Source organism: Artemia franciscana, chromosome 1 (assembly GCF_032884065.1).
Source record: "Artemia franciscana chromosome 1, ASM3288406v1, whole genome shotgun sequence".
Taxonomy (NCBI): Eukaryota; Metazoa; Arthropoda; class Branchiopoda; order Anostraca; family Artemiidae; genus Artemia; species Artemia franciscana.
The window spans coordinates 50,086,128-50,101,196 of NC_088863.1; the positions used below are offsets into that span (position 1 = coordinate 50,086,128).

The 15,069-nt window shown below is 33.8% G+C and overlaps 2 protein-coding genes across 4 annotated transcripts in view; one reads left to right on the forward strand and one right to left on the reverse strand.

The window, feature by feature from the left end:
* Positions 1-11,627, reverse strand: part of LOC136031033 (SET and MYND domain-containing protein 4-like) — a 39,743-nt gene extending 28,116 nt beyond the window's left edge. The window contains exon 1 of one of the 2 annotated variants that reach the window (XM_065710244.1): positions 11,455-11,627. The gene's annotated coding sequence lies outside the window, so the exon portion shown is untranslated. Of the gene's footprint in view, positions 1-11,430 lie in introns of both variants that reach the window. The other variant, XM_065710235.1, reaches the window with a different exon arrangement.
* The window catches only part of LOC136031022 (ankycorbin-like), a 129,994-nt gene that overhangs the window by 1,947 nt on the left and 112,978 nt on the right, over positions 1-15,069 (forward strand). The window lies entirely within an intron of this gene.

The window sequence follows — 15,069 nt, forward strand, 5'->3', positions numbered from 1 at the left end:
CCACTCTAAGCATTCCCAAGATTTTTGTTTCCCCCTCCAACCCCCTACGTCCCTGGATCCGATTTGAATTGGAAATGGAACATCTGAGGCACAAGATCTGGTAAAATTCTAGTTAATTGACTTCTTGCTATCTCAGAAAGGGTTTAGGTTAGGAAAATGAAACTTTCGGGGATGGGTCTATAGCCTAAAGTGTGTCCTGGGAAGGTATTTTAAAGTACCCACCTCCACTCCTTCTCCCATTGGAGGGCCCTGAAATTAGCCTTCATGACAGGTCTTTACCTATTGAAATTTTGACAAAGCAACATTTTACTTTAATTTTCAGTTACTAGTTGCTTTTTCTCTGCCTTTAGTTCTGAAAATGCAATTCCTGTTATTTGAGTAGAATTTTGAGGCTTATCAATGTTTTTTTCCCCAAAATTTAGGAAATGTATTTTCATATCTTTAAAACCTTATAAAATGGAATTGAGCAAAGTTATGAAGCTGAAAACAATTTAGTTGTACATCAATTAAGCAGAAGATCTATTTTGCAAGGTTTCACTTTTATAACACACATATTTTTAAAGGTCATCAAAGGTCAGGGCCCTCTAGAGGGAGAAGGAGTGGAGGTAGTTGCTTCAAAATACCTTCCCAGACATAGTTTAGTCTGTTGATTCATCCCTGAAAGTTTCATTTTCCTAACCTAAACCCTTTCTGAGTTAGCAAGAAGTCAATTAACTAGAATTTTACCCAAGATCTTTCTATATTTCAAGTTTCATTAAGATCCGGTCACCCATTCGTGAGATAAAGATACGTCAATTTTTATGTTTTCCAAGATTTTCGGTTTCCCCCTCAACTCCCCCCACTGTCACCGGGTCAGGTCGGGATTTAAAACAAGAGCGCTGAAGCACAAGATCCTTCACCCATTCGTAAGTTACAAATACCTCATTTTTCTAACATTTCCAAATTACCCGCCCCCCAACTCCCCCAAAGAGCGCGGATATGGTCCGTTTATGTCTAGTCCGTTAGTATATACTACAATAATGTAGTATGTACATATTATCTTTTGGTTGATTAAACATCCCTCTCAACATGTCCTGAAAGTTTCAAAATAATACACTAAGCCGTTCCTGAGACATTGCTGATAATTCTTTTGACAACTTAATACCCTTAGCCTTAGAAGTAGTAGTACAGTGCCTTATGGCTAGTCAACATGCCCTGAAAGTTTTAGCTTGACATTGTAAGCCGTTCCTGAGATATTGCTAGAATACCTTTTTGAAAACCTGTATGTATATAAGGTTTTTTATTTAGTTCAAATCACCATCATCATTCCCTGTAAGTTTCACCCTTAAACCCTAGCCTTCGTAGTAGTAGTAGCAGTAGTGGTATTGTGCATAGAATGCCTTTTGATTGGTTCAGCATTTCCTGAAAGTTTCAACTGAATACTCTTAGCCGTTTTTCAGATATTGCTGATATGCCCTTATAATAACCTACATGCGCATAGTGTATTTTGATACAGTTTAACATCTTCCTTAACATTCAAATTTGCCCTTTATAGTCTTTGCCTAATAGCAGTAGTGGTAGCAGTAGTATCCTATACACTTAGTGCTTTTTGGTTAGATCAGCATCCCCCTCAACATGCCCTGAAAGTTTTACCTTAATATTCTAAATCATTCCTGATATATTACTGATATGCTCTTTTGCCAATCTACATGCACATTTTGCGTTGTATTTCAGTTCAAATTCCCTAGAAAATACATCTCAATACCCTTTGACTTAGAAGTAGCACTACCAGCAGTGGTAGGAATAGTAGCAGTAGAAGTATGCACATAAGGCATTCTGCTTAGTTCATCATCCCTCTCAACATGCCTTGAAAGTTTCAACCAAATATTCTTAGTTGTTCCTGGAATATTGCTGATAAGAAGATAGTGTTGATTTTACAATCTGCATGTACATTGTGTATGGATTGAGTTTCCCATCCCCTCAACATTTAATTTTCCATCCCCTCAACATTCCCTGAAAGTTTCACCTTAATACCTTTAGCCTTAACAGTAATAGTTCATATTTCACAAATATCAGACACGCTTCATCTAGTTGGAATCAAAGTCTGGGACTAAATCTTTCCAATTCACTATCCAGGCGAATTTGTAAAATAAACTGCCAACTCTGCAATGCAAGCAAAAAATCACCAGATGCCAGACGAAGACGAAGAAAATATGATATCCAAAGATTTTAGCGCTAAATAAAAGTTTGAAATAAAAAATATAAAACTCAAGGGACTACACCCATACTGAGTCTAAACGTTTTTTCAAGAAACGTACGTATCTGCAGCCTAAATAAAACAGAGGTTTTGAAGGTTCAAAATCACAGCCTCAGCACAATAAAAAATCACAGCTTTAATCTACAATGATTTTATTGCTACATCAACTCAACGAAGCTTAAAAATTTTTAGCTCTTACAAAGCTGTTTTAGCTGTTTACAAAGTAAAGACTGCATATTTGCTTAGGAATGAATGCTCTGCCTTGCAGTAGTTTGTCTTCAGATATTGATGAGTTTTTCTGCAGAAAATCATACATAGAGCTTTAAAACAATTTTTAAATTGATCTGCTATTTCAGTGTTTTGCGGCGCAAAATGGCTGTAAACGCAACTTTGCGGTGGCAAAATTTATTTTGTTGTCGAAGTTAAAAAGCTCATTAAAACTTAAAATTTATCAAAGTTAGGTTTCACTTAGATTTATTTCTGACCTCAAATTTATATCTTTTATGGGCATTTTGTTATTTCTCCATTCAACAACAAGAGCTCTTGACATCTTGTAGTAGAGTCTAGAGTTAATCTAAAGATGAAACTTAAGCAGGGTAAATACCTTCTAAGAGGTTACAACGTAGGTAGACTTCAGGATGGAAATTTGGTGGTTGCGGAGTTGGAAATAAATTGCTAGATTATGAATAGATGTTCTTAAGGAGAAGTGTCTAATGGTTTTAAGAAAAACTTAATCAAACCTTCCTATAAGAAAGGTGGTTGAAGTGAGTCTGGTAATTATAGAGGCGCTAGCTTGGTTTCTGCAAGAAGTAAATTGTTTAGCATGATAATAATTTTTAGACGTAGAGATGCCGTAGATAAAGTTTAAGATAAGAACAATGTGGCTTTAGGAAGGGTAGAGGATGTGTTGACCAAATTTGTACTATTGGATTGATAAGTGAAAAGTGCCTTAATCATCAGTCCCTTTAGTCCTCAGTTATGAGCAAGCGCCTGATTCAGCTAATAGAAAAGCTTAACCAGATAAATACACTTAAGTGACTTATGTTATGTATGAAGATAGCATTGCTGCAGTTAAGATAGGGAATGAGAGCAGAAGCTAGATTTGTATTGCATCAGGACTTAAACTGGGTTATATTCTATTCCCATTTATATTGATCATTTTGATGGACTTTGTCCCTAGGAGCACAACAAAGACTATGGGAGAACAAGGATTTAAGCAGAGGAGTAAAACTCTAGTAGACATGGATTATACTGATGATTTGGGTATCCTAGAAGAAATTTTTAGCAAAATGAGTTATTTTTGGAGGTTTTGAGAGTTCAGGGTGTAAGAATGGGCTTGAAAATTAATATTCAGAAGACTAATAGTATGCATTCAGAAGACTAAAGTAATTGGAGACTATAAGATGTTTTACTGCAATCAAAAGTTGCATTACAAAATGGGTCTATGACTTTCCAGTCACTGTCTTATTTTAATCTGAGTCTTTCTTCAACACAATATCGTGAATGACAGTTTTAAGGGGCAGAAAGAGTATGGGAACTTTTAAGCGGAGAAATCTATCTAAGTTCCTGATTTATAATATAGTATGTTTACTGTATTATAAAAATTCCTAGTTATTCTTTATGTTGTTTCATTTATACCATATGTGTAATAGAAGTTGGGGTAGCACTATAGTTTGAGTCATCTGTATTCAGTCCAGAATAAATTGCTCCATGGTGGTGAATCATCCCCAATTTTTCCTTTTTTTTAATGTTAGCTTGGTTATCAGTCTTGCTCTTTAGGCTGAAAGTGTTATATAGGGCCTAATGTCTTTTATTGTATGTGTTAAGCATATAACAGGATCTTCATCCAAGTAAATGTGATGAAGAACAGTTTTAGCTACTAATGCCATTACAGTCACCAATTGTAATTAAAATTGTAGAATACAAGAATATTTTAAACTGCATCCCTATGTATCTGACATTTTAAAATGATGACAAGAATGCCTTCAAAAAATCTATGTCCCAGGTTCTTCAGATCTATTGAAATTTAGCTGAAAAAAAAAATATTACATTTAGGCTAAGAACTTTTTGAGTGGTTAGGATTCCAACTGATATCATTGGAACTGCAGGAAAACCACAGAAAAAACGGACAATTGGTTAATATAAAATTTTGTTGCAGTAGTTTAATGAAACTTCTAGAAATAAAATTTCTTTGTAAAACTGGAGCTAGATAAGAGTCGCTGAAAATAGAATTATCAGGAAAACTTTGGGCCCCAGAAACGCATTTCCAAATTTAGGCCTAGCTTATTTTGTGAAAAGTCAGTGTCTTAGTGAGAGGAAGAGGTATAGATGGGTGCATAAAAAAAGACCTAAGTTTAGTAGCAGATTCAATACTTAAGGTTTTATTTGTCTAGCTCAACGAATTTGCAACGTTACAAAAATCCATTAAACTAGTTTTAATATCTGGAACTTATCCATAGCACTTTTATTAATCAGTCTGTTTCAGTTCCATTTAATTTTGAGGTATTGACTAATTGCTTAAAAAATTTTGAAACATTACTGTAAAATTTCTGTATTTTTTCTTGGGTATAGGTGCAATTTAAACAAAACAAAATATATAATATTCACAATTAAGACATTGAATTACTATTCCTTGTCATATTAAATTTTTACCCATTTTTATATCTTCTCATTTTCATTTAATTGTAAACAAAAAGACAGTGTGGTCTAAGAATCAATATGGGTACAGGTAATCAGTTTGCTGATTAGGCTAATTTACCCTACACTAGCAGAATAACATTTCACCACAGCTATCTTCTTATGTCGTCAGTTTTTTTGGGGTACTTAGTAGTTCCTGTTAGGAACAATTGCACATTAGATGATAATATTGAATTATGCAAACTTTACATTTTCAAATTCCCCAGTGTGTCCACTTGACAATGATACATCTTTCTTAGGCATTACTGGATTTTAAAATTAAGCTATGCTTTTGTTAAATCAAAAACATGCTTTTAGGTGCCAGTGAATGGTATGTTACCCCACACTTACTCGGGAAAAATTAAAAATTAGAGGGAAATATTTGTTATTGTGCAATTGTAGATCAATGAACTCAAATCCAAATTCTTATGGACATTAAGGCAAATTATCTTGATTATCTTAGTATCAAACCAAGGGTGAATTCTGTACTAAATCCTATCCAAAAAAGTTGCATTTTTAGCCTCAAAGGAACCCTAAATGTGGTGCTGTCTTCCTATTCTTTTTTCCTATTAGAACTGAGATAATAATATACCATTGGATTCAAAATCCAATGCTGAGTTTTTATTCCAAACTCATAGATTTACTCTGATAAAATTATAAAATCTACACGCCTGCATTTTATTCTTGGGGCAACATTTGTCAAAATCCAAATTATTTTTGACCAAAACAATGATGGGATTCCTGCAAGACTTTCAAGCGACCAAACTAAATAAAAAAACATAAAACAAACAAGATTGATTAAATGATCTTTCAAAATGCGACTATCACTGCTAACACAATTGTGCCCTAGCACTATCCCTCCTAATGAGGCTAGATATAGCCATAAGGTATATAAACACGTGTGCTGATAATATGGTTTGTAGCACTTTTTTGTTCTTCTTTCTTGTCACTAGTTGATGTCACTTGTCACTAAAGCCAAAAAAGTACTGATATCAAGCTACTATTACTACCCTTTCCTAGGACCAGGGGCATCCCAAGCCTCTTTTCATTAGGGGGGGGGGCGGGGAAACTATATTTTATTGAATTGCTATCTGATTTCTGCAGAAGTCACGAATTTACAAAAAAAAAATACGAAATGCCACAAATTTTTACAAAATTTTACCAAATGCCAAAAAAAAATTTTTTGAGGGGGTGGGATGCACTCACCCACCCCCTGCCAAAGGCTGCTTGTTTCCAGGGCTTAGATAGCAGGTCTATACCTATCTAAATGACAGATCTACCTCATACTATAGGTAAACAACAGATAATTGAAGTCTATACATGACTGGTCAATACCAAGGCTATCCAATTTGGGTCAACAGGCTTTACCTTAAGCTTGGTCTCCAGTCTTTGCAATACACAATTCTTATTCTTTCAGCTGGATTTCCAGCCCTATAAAGATTTTTCCTGGATTTTGTTTAGAAGTGGCCTTTCTGTGGTTGACAGCATCTAAAGAAAACATGCTAATATAAGTAGAACCATTCAATTCCTAATTTTTATGATCTTTCCAAAAAATCTTGCCTGCTTTAATGACAGTGCACCCGTTTCCCTGAGATGACCCCATATATAGCCGTAGGATTTATAAAAGTAAAAAAAAGAACATTTAAACAATGAAATTATTACTTGATGATATACAGTGCATTTCTATTAATCAGATTTTCATGTTTCCTTCTATTTTTATCCACATTTCCAAAATCATTTAAAATAATATTTTAACAAAGAATTGTATTTGATGAGCAACCTGATTGTACAATCTGATCTTATAAGCATGTTTCCTTTTGATATGTTCAGCCAAAGTAAATTTACCAAATCCTTAAACAATCATTATTTATTTTCCATGTCAAATGCATTAAATACTTTTAACAATGCATACTATATTTATAGATTATGATGTAGCCATTACATAAAATGCCATTATACATAAAAAGCCAGTTAAAAGACAAATCCAGTCAGAAAGCCAGTTAAAAGACAAAGCAGGTAGAGCTTAACCCAATATTAATAGGCTGGTAAAGGTGGAGAATTGGGGGTTCTGAAGGAGGGCATGCTTACAACATAAATGTAGTGTCATCAGATAATTTTTTTCTATTTCTAAATATTATTATCTCTTTTCTTAGGCTACCATACAACCAATCTTGTCTAATAGTTCTATATATATATATATATATACATATATATATATATATATATATATATATATATATATATATATATATATATATATATATATATGTATATATATATATATATCCATAATACATTTTTATATTGTTATGCACATTAAGTTCTTGGTTGAAACACGTTTTCTCCCATCCTGACCTGATGCGGTCTAGTTTTGTCTGGGATTATTTGCAATAATTAACATCCAAAATATTAATTGACATGATGGTAATACTGTAGAAGAGGCTCTTTTAAAGCTAAAATCTTCGTGAAATAAGAGTAGTACCATTATATGCCTTATCTTATACTGCTTTTCAATATAATTGTTGCTACTCTGACAATACAACTCATGATACTTGTGTATTTGTTGGTGCCTTAACAAGAAAACACTATAAAGTACTGAAAACAACATAAAAAAAAATTCTAGAATATTATTACTAAAGCTGATTTCATTTACTAAAAGCATTTCACTTTACTTTAGCCCCACCCCTAATGGTCAAATATATAGCTGAAATTATAGGTTATATTATCCACGGATTTTCTATTCATAACTCTTTTCTTCAAATATATTTAATGGCAAACACACAACAGTAACAAAACCAAGCAGGAAGAAAATTTGGTAAATATTGAGCTGTTCATATAATTGACTTATAAATAAAGTGACTATACCACTTTGTCCCCTTTTTAAGACTTGCACTGACAATCCAATTAGTCACCATTCAAGAATTATTTCAAATGCAGTCATGACGTAGCACTAATAATGCTTGTTCCAGAAAGTAGGTCTACAAGCAAAATTGGGAGAAGAGAAATATCCCCCTTTATGTTGCCACTATTGCTTTGGTCCTAAGTTGCATTAAATTTCTGTTTCATCTACTCTGCTTTGGCTCCTCCAATGTTCTAGCCACTGTAGGTTTCAGCACTTATCACCTTCATGTCATCCATGATCTGAAAGTTGCCAAATCCAAAGCAGTTCCTACAAGACAAGCCAAAATTGGGACAGAGAAACCAATATGGTTTGAATCCACTGAACTCCAGTTGGCAAAATGACATGCAAAAACATGGCTTAACATTTGGATTGCTTTGTGGTAGACCACTATGCTGGACTGTATTCAAGCTGAAATGGAGCAAAAAACATAAATACAAAGCTGAAATGAAGAGCTACCAAATTATCCAGCAACTGTTTGCTGGAAAATAAGAAATCATGGCTAAGCCTAATCAGACCAGACATTATACTTTGATGTATGGGAGATGAGAATTTTATTGTAACCAATCAGTATGAAACCAAAGTTTCCAGCTGGCTTGCACATTTCTCAGTGCAGCATTAAATTGTTCCCATTTCTCTTGAGAAGATCAAATTAGCTGTCAGACAAGTACTTTCCAAAGCAAAGAAGAGGATAGACAGCACCAGCCTTACAGTAAAACACCTCAAGCACTTACCTGAATGACTATTCCCATCTTCAGCTTATCATCCAGATATTCACTACCAGGACTTCTGTTCCCAAAACTTTCCAGAAAGCAGACATGTCATCTATTGCCAAAAAAGGAAAAGATCCAGACAAATGCAAATCTTATAGACCCATAACTATCTTGTACATCTTGAGCAAATTGTTTGAATGTGTGATTTTCTCTGAGCTGGATACTGGACACTGTGGGCAATCAGCTTGTGTTCCAAAAAGGTCTTGGGTGCCCAGAGGCTTATTACTTTCTGGGTAACATACTTATGGACTTGGAAAGAAATAAGTTGCCTCTATATATGTTCACTATTGATACATTGAAAGCGTTTGATAGCATGAATCATATGCAAGAAATGAATGTTCTACTACACAATGGAGTAAGTTTTAGCATAGTGAGTACTCTCAAGTTTTGGTACAAAAATTTTACTGTGCAGGCCAAATGGAAAGGTGTAATTTCAGATCCAACAAAAATCAGAAGAGGTGTGAGGCAAGGCAGCATTCTTAGCCTCGTATTTTTAAACATGCAATCTTCAAGATTCTGGACCAAACCTCAACCTCTCTCCTATTGCATGGTAGTGACCTGTCTTACTTGACATACACTGATGAAGTCCTTCTGCTCAGTAGATCCAATGCAGACTTACAAGACAACCTGAATCTACTCCTAAGTGACTTTCAATCTATTGGGCTTTTTATCCATAATGATAAGTGTAAATTTGTTTAACCTTTAATTCACCACAAAGCAATTCTGTCACTATCAGAAATCATGCTGCCCCTGTGGTATTGGAGCTGAGATATCTTGGTATTATGATCACAAAAATGATTATTAAAACTAGACAAGCAATTGTTAAGCAAACAACCACTATGATTAAACATGCTTATGCATCTGTAGTTCCAAATCACAGATGCTATTTTAGGAAATATCTTGCCTTGATTTATAGTCCAATTTGCCTACAACAAATAACCTACCTTGCTAGTGTATCATGCATGCTGTCAGTGAGAGACACTGAAAACATCAAAAAGTGTTACTATAAACATGCAAAATTTTTACTAAACATATACAAGCATTTTAGGAATTCCCACCTTGAAAAATATGGTCTTACAGGGCCATTCAAACAACAGTCTAGCATTCAAAATAATTCAGTGCGAAGAGTTAAATTAGATAGATAAAGTTTCTAACCTGCATTTATTTGAGTGTTGTATCTCTATCTTTTTGGAAGCTAGTTTCTTTTTCCTTTTTTAGTGCTCTACTATAATCTATTTTTATAGATGGTGAGTGATAAAATGTTATTATTTTTATTGATTTCAAACTTGCTATTTCATTTTAAATCTTTTAAAAAAGCTATATGTTTCAAAAACATTAATTTGTCATGATAAAGCTGAATAAAAAAAGATCAAAGCAATTCTGCCATGTTTTCTTCTTATTCTGTTAGGCCATTTGAAAACTGTTGTTTGACCTTAATGTAAAAAAAATTCAAAGCTGACAGAAAAAGAATAGTGGATAAAAAAATGGTTTTGAGCTTTTTATACAACTTAATTGTAACAAATTCTTGTGGATTATATAACTTGAACAAATAGATTTTATAATGAATTATTAAGTTTGAAACCAATCTTATAGCCTATCCAAAAACCATAGAAAGAAATTATCATTTTCAAAGGTCCAAAAAGGCTTAATGTTGTACTTGCAATAAAAGTAATTATTAGATCCAGAAAAAGCAGAAAAATGGCATCAAGTGGTATATTGAATTTATTTCTGGGTTAATTATATGAACTGCTCAATATTTAACAAAAATTCATGATGAATATATATCTTGTGCTATATATTTGACCATTAGGAGGAAGGGAGCAGTAAAGTAAAGTGAAAGGCTTTGAGAATGATATTCTGGTAAATGTTTAGTTATGCTCCAGTTTAGAGCACTTAGAAATGCTAATTCTAGAAGTTCATCCATTTCTGGTTGACCCTCCTCCTCCACAGGGCAAACTAAAAATGCATAAAGTGGGCTTGCTTACAGGTAACATTACCTATCGAGTGAATAATATTAGTCCATGAGCCCTGTGGGCAGCAGAGCAAGGTTGTTTCATTTTTATTTTATTTTTTAGTTTTATAACTCTTTGTTAAATAGATATAGAATACAGACCTTGCCCTGCTACCTGCAGGGCTCATGGACTAATACACTTTGCTCTATAGGTAATGCTACCTGTAAGCAAGACCACTATATACAGTTTTAGTCTCATTGCAGGGGGATTTTAGAAAGCTAAAAAATGGATGTGTTTTTCTAATAATGACAAAGAAACAATATGCAATCATCAGAATCTTGCTATATGCAGTAATACACACTTTAAAGTACTTGGAACAAAACTAAACATTTCCCCATATTCCTATTTTCTATGAGTTACATATGGAACCTCCATAATGAGGAGGGGGTGTATCAACTTAAGAGGAGCTTTAATGTTTGGAAACAGCATAAAACAGTAGGCCTACATCTTGTGATATTATTTCTTTTATCAAATTTTTCCTGTAGATGCCTTCTCTCTTATAGCTTTAAAAGATGGATAATCATCAAAGAAAATATGATAATCTTATTAATTGAAACATAGACTGGGTATAACACACATTATAGCCTAAAGTAAGAATTTCATTGTTTTACTATTTTCTTTTAGCTTCTAAGGGCTATATATGGGAGCATCAGGATGGTAGGGGTGCATTGGCAGACAATATGTATAGGCAATTTGGAAATAGCCTTGCTTAAAATAAGAAATTTAATAGTAGGCTAGGCTTATAACTTTTATTAGCAAGTTCCTCTTTCCAGAGATATCAGTAGTCCAAAAATATTCTTGAGCTATGGTCCTAGAGAAATCAAATAAAATAACCTGTAATATAATAGAATTTCAAACCTGTTTAAACGACTGTCTTCTTCTTCTTCCTAATACAACCTTCTGTTCACACTGAACTACTATTCTCACTCCAAGGGCCGACGGGCGTACCGTTTTAAGAACACAAATATGTGAATAGCGTGCTGGCCTTTTCACCAAAAACCAACATTCCCTTGGCAAGAATTCTGCAATTCTGAAATATGGCTACTTGAAAAGACGATTTGTTTAGCTTATCAGTCAAGTAGCATTTAAAGTAAGATTGGATGAGTGTAGCATTGGTCTTACATTGCGATTTCACACTGCATGCTCCTTTACGTAGGAGTGTGAAGCGGTGTCGGATTGGTTATCTCATAATAATCTATTGATCAGAGATAAGATGATGTTTTCACGGATCTTAATGTAAAGTAGCTTGATAGGCTTATTTACTATATTTAATTTTATTGAGTTAAAACTTCAAAGGTATGCAAGTCATCGTGAAACTGTCGTAATCTAGAAATAGTAGTTCCTAACTCGAGAGATGATATAAAATGCGCTCGTTTTGCAGAAATACTGTCGTTTGTAGCTTGAAAAACTCTGCGTTTATCTCGTCCTTAATAATATCTTATTAGACCATCTTTTCAACTTAAGTCTTTCACTGAAGTCTTTCAGGCAACGGTAAGATTTAGATAGCAGTGAGAAAGAAGTGATGCTGAGTCGCTGCTAATGGCAGATCTATTTATTATAAGGTTTATTTCATCGGTCTAGTTGTAAGTAGTTGAGCTAAAAAAAAGAACAAAATCACCTCTGTTTCAACACAGTCAGATAATGGTAACAGTAGCCAGGCAAACAATGCTGGCAATAAGTGAACAAAAGCATTAATTATACTGAAACGATCCAGTGAGTGCTTTCCCTGAAAAAATTAAAAACCTTTGAGTCATATTCTCATTACCATTTCTTTGTCATATGGGCTTCCTCTTGCTTAAAAAACGGGTTTGTTGTTTTTTATTTGTTGGAAATATGTAAAAATAAATTTCCATGGGATGTCTAAAATAACTTTTAGCAAAATTTAAGGACTTTTTATTGCATCATTTAAAGTCTTAGATTTAGCCTTTGATTGATTTAAGACAGCTTGGAAACATGGCTAAGACTTTCCAACCTTGCGGCCCGACCTTGGACTGTAGTTAGACTATATTCAAATTCGAGCTTATTACCCTTTTTAGACATATCTACAGTGAACATTTTGTCATCGAGCTCTAGCTGACTTTTCGTATATTCTGTCGCTGAGTCGAGACGGCTCATTGTCACTTAAAGATGTTAGGAATTTCACTGAGGGATATTTGAATCTTTACAAAACAGTCCTAAGCTGACTTTCTAAAACTGAAAAGGATTAAATTCAAGCCTTTCTCTCTGTCGGTCTAGAGTCCTGTTAGTTTAAAGCCCTTCATTAGTATTTCCTCTTCTATTCATCCTAAAATATTCGAATAAAGACCAAAATAGTCTGAAAAATATGAGCTCTCTTAAAGATGCATGTAGGTATGTGCTTTAACCTAAGTATATCAGTCGAAACGTTCCTTAAAGAACAAATAACTGTATGTTTATTATCTTTCTATTTGATAGGTAGAGATTGGTGATTTAAATTCTCAGGGTTTCAAGCTGTGGAGATTTCTAATTAATATATTTTTGTTTTTTAATCTTGATACTTTCAGGTATTCATTTCAAACGTTTAATTTTCGATATGTCTGTTGTGCACAAAAATAAAAATTTGAAATTTGACTCAGATTCAGCATAAAGTAAGAATATTATCCTGTAAAACTTTGATTTATAAACAAGTAATCGTGGAAATATGATTGGATGGCATGTATCAAAATGAGCATGAAAACCTCAGCGGTATATATAGGAGTTCAGACAATATTATGCAACCCCTATACAAAATACAACTATATTTTGTGACTGGTTGATATTGAGTAGGTGAGAAATTCTGAAGTAATATTGTAGTTGCATTCTGTTTCCGTGGTTAATTTAAGTTGTGTAAATTTCCCCTTTTTATCAACATTTTATTAGTAAATGTTCGAAAAAAAATTGATGCCATTCTACTGATTCAAACTAAGGATTCCGAGACCCATGTATACTAGCTAGAAAAAAAAAACATAATTATTTGCCTTCTTTTATAAACAATTTTTCAAAAATCTATTCTTCTTAAATGATTACTCAGACTTTTAAAACAGTAGTTGGACTCATATACTTACTTTGAAGTATATACTTATACGAACCTTTATTAAAGCTTTAAAGAGCTTCGTCTTTAATTTAGTTTTTTTTTAGGATGAACAGATGAGCTAATATGTCGTATAATGCAAAGCTTTAATTTGATTAAAATAGCCAGTAAAGTGGCCACCATTTACTCACCAAAATCAAAAACATAAATTAATAATTTTTGCACTTCTCGTACATTTACTTTCTATTATACAAATCCCCTAAAAACAACAATGTTGTAAAAACCATCCCGCTTCGCAAAAAGAAAAACAAAACAGACTGCGAAAACAAGTAATGATATCAATTTCCTCACCTCAGTATCATAGCAAAACTCGAAATTTTTTTTTTTGACAGTACAAAGAAGTAAATATTTTGCTTTTCAGCCCCGTTATGACATCATAATCCTGAAATATCATTTCGACGGCCTAAAGCAGTTAGGATTTGAAATTTTCCCTCCTTGTTATTACTAAATAAAGATTTTCACCTCCCAGTTGGCTTTTGTGGTGATACGAACAGATTCCCTTGATAAACCTAAATTTAATTAAATTCTTTTTGGTGGTATGCGTCATTAGTAAAGTCTAACAGAGACCGTACAAATTAACTAAAAACTTGGTTCAAACTTGTTTGCAAAAAGGAACTGTCTTAATAATTAAAAACTAATTAAAAACCCAACTATTAAAAACCCATTACAAACAAATATTTTTCATCCCAACCCAAACCAGAGCAAGCGTTCCCAATCACAAATCTAACATTAAGTGAGCAGGGGGGCACCCGCAGCGCCCTCAGCCCCTGGATCCGCCACTGTTCCACAATGACATCTATTGATTCAAAGCGCCGTGTTGAACTTCATTTTTCTTTTTGATAAAACTGTAACATGCCAGTCCCGATTCCCAAGTAATCTGATAGCTTACGAAACAATATTACTGGCATCACGATGGCAAGTGGTCTGAAATGCGAAGCCCTTGACTTCGAACTAGCAAAAAGAGTAAAAACAGTGCTTCAAATATTTAAGTTAGTGCAAAAACTTAAGTTTATCCCAGCTTTTTTACGTTTACTGTAGCTTCATAAGACTTGTTTTAGAATAAAGCTCCCCTATGTAGCCCCTTTGTTTTAAGCGCTTATTAGTTTTACAGATTACACAAGAAAATCTAAAAGGACTCTAGTAATTATTTTTAATGGCTTTGGAAGGGTGTGAAGAGGGAGGCTTTGAATAGATTGGGATGGAGGAGGACCGTGTGTAGCTGTGTTGGCCTCAGGTGGCTTGGTGCTACAGTGAGTTGTTAATAGTTGTATGAGTTGTAGTAAGCATCAAATAAAATGATTCGATGTGGTTTGATAGTCTCAATTAACTGGCTAAAACTTAATTTTCAGTTAATCCAAACTTCTGTGCTGGGCCTAGTTGGCGCT